This window comes from Strigops habroptila, chromosome 11 (genome assembly GCF_004027225.2).
Source record: "Strigops habroptila isolate Jane chromosome 11, bStrHab1.2.pri, whole genome shotgun sequence".
In the NCBI taxonomy this organism is placed as follows: Eukaryota; Metazoa; Chordata; class Aves; order Psittaciformes; family Psittacidae; genus Strigops; species Strigops habroptila.
This window is the reverse complement of record NC_046360.1, coordinates 37,948,163-37,954,375: the sequence shown is the minus strand read 5'-3', so window position 1 is coordinate 37,954,375 and position 6,213 is coordinate 37,948,163. Positions and strand designations below refer to the sequence as shown.

Below are 6,213 nucleotides of genomic sequence, written 5' to 3'. Positions count from 1 at the left end.
CCAGTTTATTGTTTTGCCCTTGTGCTATTTTATCACCCTCTAACAGTTCTTCTTCACTGCATTTTGGTAAAGGAACCACCCTGTATCTCAAAGATCATGTATTAAAAACACACACGTCTTAAAGGAGATGAGCCAAAGTGTCTTTAAGCAGGTTGCCCACTCTCAACTGGATGAAAGTGTTAATAACCAGCAACCAGACCCCAATCCTGCTCAGCAATCTGACTAACCAGGGTCAACCAAAACGATCAGCTTCTCTCCTTTCTCTTTTGTGATGTCAGAGCTTCACACATCCTCCATCTTTTCCAGAATGGACAAAATGTGCATTTTTAATGTGAAGAACAAGTGAGATGATTAATCATCATCATCTTCCCCAGACTTTTGTACAGATCAGGAAGAAGCAGCATATAGAACTGAGTTATGATTTCACTTCCTTTGCTGGTCACCTTTAAGTTTTCTTTCACTGTTAATTTTGCTTTCTTAAGAGCAACACTTTGTCCTTGATTACTCCGTTCATCAGATTTGTGAATTTTATGTGTTCATTTCCCAGTGATTAGCATATCTGGCACAACATGCTCACAAGCCGTTTTCTGCTCTTTCATCATTAAGACCTTAGCAATAGAAATCTTAAAGCACAACGTAGCTCATGCTGTTACTGCACTACTGATGGATAACACCCACTACCCATGATGAAGGGTACTGCCCATCTGCACCCAGTGTGGGATGGTCTCCTCAGTCCACAGAGCTAGTGGGTCTGCTCCAACCATCACCTCACCCTTGGACTGAATTGTGCAAGAGGTCCCCACCTTGCAGTCAGGATCACCTACAATCCTCCAACTCCTCTTCCCCCACCTCATCGAGCTCTGCAGAGCAACTTTGCTTCCCCAGCCAGAGCTACAGGCAGAGCCTGGGCACCTTACACTGTTAAAAAGACACTATTATTTGCCTTTCCTCATAAGGATGTGCCTTTTTCCTCTCCTTGCTTTGCCAGCACACCAAGCTCCTGGCTGAGCCATACTCAATAAAATCATGCTGTTGACTCGTATGTAATTCTACTTTCTCCAACCTACAGCTGAGGAAACTGAAGCTAAAAGGTTAAAAAGAAAACAGGCTTAAAACCCAAGGGTGAGATCCTTTCATTAACTTCAGAAATTCATCCCTGTGCATTAGCTACAAACTTGTCATTCCCCCTTGGCTTTTAGCAGTGTTTAGGTGAGGTCATTGGAAGGATATTAATATTCTCCTTTATATCACTGGAAAGACTATTAAAGGGTAATAATGAAATGGTACTGCTTTGCTTTCCCCTCTGGGTTACAGAGGCAAAAAGATGGTACATTGATATTAAAAGAAAGGATAAATGTGATACAAATATAATTTGCAGTGAGACACTATACTGGGATTGTGCCAGGGGCTGGGTTGTCATTATAAAATCTCTACTGCAAGGCTCAAATCCTTTGTAATGTCACCAGGAACTGAAATCAGAGTTACTGCCTTATTCAGAGGGTTTAGATATTCTTTTCTTCTATTGTGAAAAATGAATTCAGGTGCAAATCTTCATTTGCTGTTACTTTATTTCAGAGCTGGGCTATTCATTTTCCTCCAGTTCTGCTCCTACTTCAATTTTTATATCAGCTGGTTTGTTAGTCTAATTTCACTTTTCCTTGCCTTTGTGTCATGAACCTTATGAAGAGTCACATGTAGTTTTATGCAGGAGCTACAGCACACGTTTTGCAAGGCAGTAGGGTGCTGCATGAGCAGCTCAAAACATAAATAAGCACACTGCTGTGAGCTCAGCTCTATGGCTTTTATGAGGCTATCGCACTATAAATAAATGCTGTCCCCAATTCTCAGTTACACTGCAGCCTCTTTGAACTGCCCCAGCACAAAGGGACTGTAAACCAGATGGAAGGATCTCGTCAGGAACTTCCCTTAACCTCTGGAAAAAAAAAAGCTACCTTGTAATTAGAGACGTTATTTTGTCTGTATTTTTGTCTGGGGTACAGATTTTTCCTGTCCTTTCCCCAGTCCCAAGGAATCTCCTCTTTCCCGGCCGTGGTGGGAGGGTGGGAACAGCAGGACCTGGCCCAGAAGAGGTCACAGCACCCAGCATGGGGGTGGGGGGGCACCTCCTGCAGCCTCCTTTTCCTCTTCTGCTTTCCTTTCCCCCCTTCTTTGCCTTAATGAGGCTGCCCTGTGCTCAGCCTGCCTCCCTTCAGGTGCTGAAAGGTTCGGAGTTCAGGCACATCAAAGAGCCCGTGCCTCTGCCTATGAATTATTTGTGCTTCCCTTGTTATCAGCAAGCCGAGAAGCAAATCTGTTAATTGTATGCATTATGACATTTGGCTGACAGTCACAGCGAGGCAGGAATCAGTACCCAGATGATAATAACGTTATAATCTCAGGGTTTAATGATGAAGGCTGTGCTGGCATTTAAGATCAAGATTTTAAACTGTGCAAAAGATCCTGCAGTGCTCGAGAAGGGCAAGTCATAATGCTCATCTTGATATAGGGAAAAGATATAATAAGAGTAAGATATAGAAAGATGTTTCCAGGGAATTATAGATGTTCCTATATCTCTAGGATAATGGGAACTATTCCCTTAATTCTGATACTTGTAAAGGTGCCTGAAAAAATTACTACATGATTGGATTATAAGAATTTAGAGGGTAATAAGGTGATAAAAGCAGCTATAGCACATATTTACCAAGAACAAATTGTGTCAATCCAATCTAATTGTCTTCATTTTTTCAGGGATAATAGGGGATAAATTAGATACTTTGTCTTGAGTGAAATTACTGACATGGTCCTACAGGATATCATTACAAATTGTGATGAAATCAACCGACTAAATCAACCTAAGTTGATAACTGGCTGAAAAAGCAAATTCAAAGAACTCTTATCGATGGTCAGACTGGGAAGCATTTCTAGTCTGTGGCAGAGCTCTGTGCTGGAAAGGTCACTCACAGTTTCAGGGAAGTCTTATTCTTTTGCTTTGATTTAGGTATTATTTCCTGAACTAATTTCATCCATTCATCCAATACACAAACTTGTGGCAGAACATCAAATGGGAGAAAATCCAATTCCTTTTAGGAAATCTACATTTATATGGTTGGAGAAGGCACACAGGTAAGTGCCTCTAATAAATGGTTCTCTGTGACTATTAGACATTAGCCTTTGGATGTGCCTCAAGTATCACCATAACTACCAGCAGGCAGGGTACCTTTTCTGAGGTTTTCCATATTCTGTCAGTTGCTGGTTACTTAGAGATTTAGAATGTTCAGGTTTTCAAAGGCACCTAATTGAGTTAAAAGTCCAAGTCCTACTTGTGCTCACTGTGCAATTTAGGAACTGAAGTGTCTGCATCACTTCTAAAGGTAAAACTTCAGCTTTACATTGCTCAGGCAGTTTTAGAAGGTTTGCCAAGTGACATGATCTCTTTCCCATTAAAGTCGGAGAAAGAACTCTCCTTGCTCAGCCCTATCAATCTCCCAGGATCGGCCCCATCACAGGTACATTTCAGAAGGTCTCAATTATTTTTCTGCTGGCAGGGAAGGAGGAATTTTGAGGTTTTGAAACTGTGAACACTTCAGATCAAATTACGTCATTTGCCTGCATAAGATTAAGTATGCAGGCATACTGAGAGAGATTTTAACTCTTTCTCCCCCAATCCCTGTGGCACCTTGTTTATTTTCACATGTTATCTGATACTGAGAAGCCTGAATCAAAGCAGCTTGAGAGGTCTCATGATACCCAAGCATGGACCAGCTCCTGCTGGGACATGTGCTGCTGGGCATCCTCATGGGAGCTTTCTTAGCCAGTTGCAGTCCATGAATTGTAAAAGGAGGCTCTCAGTGCAGAAAGACAGGCTGCTGACCTACAGGCTGCTGCTGTGAATGTAGATAGTTGTGGCAGTGCTGTGTTCCCCTGTGTATATCACTGCATCCCTGCTGCTGGAAGCATCCCACTGCCTGCAGACATCTCCACTCAGACTGCTGCAGACCCAGCCTGTCCTTCCTGCAGTGGCTTATTCATTTTCTTTCTCATTTCGTTGCTCTTCATTTAAAATAAAAATAAAATGGGACGTCACACAGCTTTTGGGGCTGGGAGAAGGTTGACACCTGACAGGGAGATTTCTAAGCAGCCTGCAGAGCTGCAGAAACTGTGTTTGGGAGCATGTTTGACCATCGGAGGCCTGGAGATGCTTTGATCAGTTTTCAAAGCCTTTGGGTAGTTTATGATTCTGGAAAGATTTGACAGTTTGAGTTCCGTTTACTGCCAAGACAGAGGCCTAGATGTGGGATTGGATTAATATTGATCCTATCTCAGCAAGTACCAAGATTTTTTCTTCTTTAAACTGTTATAGATTCATGAAAAAAATCAAAGCAGCTGAAAATGAAAGACCCCGTGGGCCATCCTTTCAAATATGCCTTCACCCAACCTTAATCTTCCTCTGATTCAAAGCTCACTGAAGTCACTCAAAAGAATCCCACGATGTAAGTGGAAAATGGATGTGGCTCTGCTCCCAAACAAATGCCTACAAACAAACCCCAGTCTGAGCCAATTATGTGCATTAATTGCATGAGAAGAATAGAAGCTAAATATGTGTCTACAGAGCCCAGTTCTTTTACAGTTCACATGTGCAGATCGTTTTTCTTGCATATCAAACCTAATTGAAATGGCAAAGTACTCATTCACAGAAGGAGGATGCACAAGTTTTTTACATACCCAATGACAGATGCCAGCAGAAGCAAAATGTAATTCTAAAATGTATTTCAGCAGCTCTTTAAGTAGCCTGGCAAAGGTCTTGGAGGTTTCTCTTATTACATTTATCTCAATGTACTGGTGAGTGTAGGAAAGGCTCACTTTCTGGAAAAATTTTATCACAGATTGTAAATGGGACTATCACAATCAAAAGAAACTTAATTTAATGATTTGGTGGAAACTAGGCACTCTTTTTTTTTTTTTTTTTTTGTATTTTTCAACAGAAAAGAATGTGAACTCTAATTGCTAATATTTACATAAAGCCCTGAGGTATAGATCCATTTGTTGAGCAAATGCTGGTATGTAAAAGTCTCAATATGCCTGTCACTCAGCAGTGAAATTAAAATAAGCCGCAAGTTGTAAACCCTGATAACTTGATGTCATCATTTCAGTAGTTACTGTTCAAATCCAGCCTTCCCATTAAATTCTCTAGTTTTGATTTCAATCACTGCCAAGCAAATATCTGGGTACATCCATAACCACAGAAAAGAAAACTCATAGCAACCTGTGGCAAGAACACAGCACCACCTCCAAAATGCTGCTGCACTGACAGACATATTCAATACCTACTAAATCTTCAATCTCCACTGAAGCCTCATATTAAAAATGTTCAGGCTATTGATGGTGCCAGGCACATATAGATATCTTGATGGAAGGATCATAGAATCAGACTAGTTTGGGCTGGAAGGGACCTTAAAGCTCATCCAGGTCCAATTCCCTGCCATGGGCAGGGACACCTTCCACTAGAGCAAGTTGCTTAAAGCCCCAGTTTCTCCAAGCTTCCTTACCAAAAGCAAGTCTAGATGTTTGGAGGCTTGTGGAGTGTGCAAAGCCCCCGCTGTGCAGACTTCAGACACTGAGATTCCTGCACCCACAGGCTGATCCTTTTTCTACAATGCTGGCAAACCCCATATAGCTGCAGATAGACCCCAAGTTTGACATTGTTTGGGGTTCCCATCCTAACTTTGTAATTAACCTCTTACATTTCCTCCTGTGAGGAGGAGGTATTGTAAGGAACTGAGAGGGCTCCAATTTTGACACCAGCAATGGATCCTACCACCTCCTCCCCATGTAGCTGCTGACCCTACATAGCCCCCTCCTCAGGGACTGTAAGTGTTAACCAAGACATACACTCAAGCACTCCTGCCCACAAACGTCCCACGCACCCAGCACCCCAAAGCAGCCATTCCCATCCGTCTCAGCACCAAATTCCCTTCTCTCTCCTGCTCTGAGTGGGGGTTTAAATGTACCTTTCTGACGCCGGGAGCAGCAGATACCTGTGAGACTGTGTGGGAGAGAGAAACAGGGACCTCACACAGCAGCACAGAGCTGCTGGTAAGCAACAGGGTGCCAGTCCTATAAATAGCCAGTGCTGGGCTCCTGCCTGGGACGAGGAGCTGCTTTAATGTCATGCTCAGGGGTACATAAGGACACAACAAACAAGAGGAGATGCTG

The 6,213-nt window shown here is 42.6% G+C and overlaps 1 protein-coding gene across 1 annotated transcript in view; it reads left to right on the top strand.

Moving 5' to 3' along the window:
• The window catches only part of MGLL (monoglyceride lipase), an 88,814-nt gene that overhangs the window by 15,706 nt on the left and 66,895 nt on the right, over positions 1-6,213 (top strand). The window lies entirely within an intron of this gene.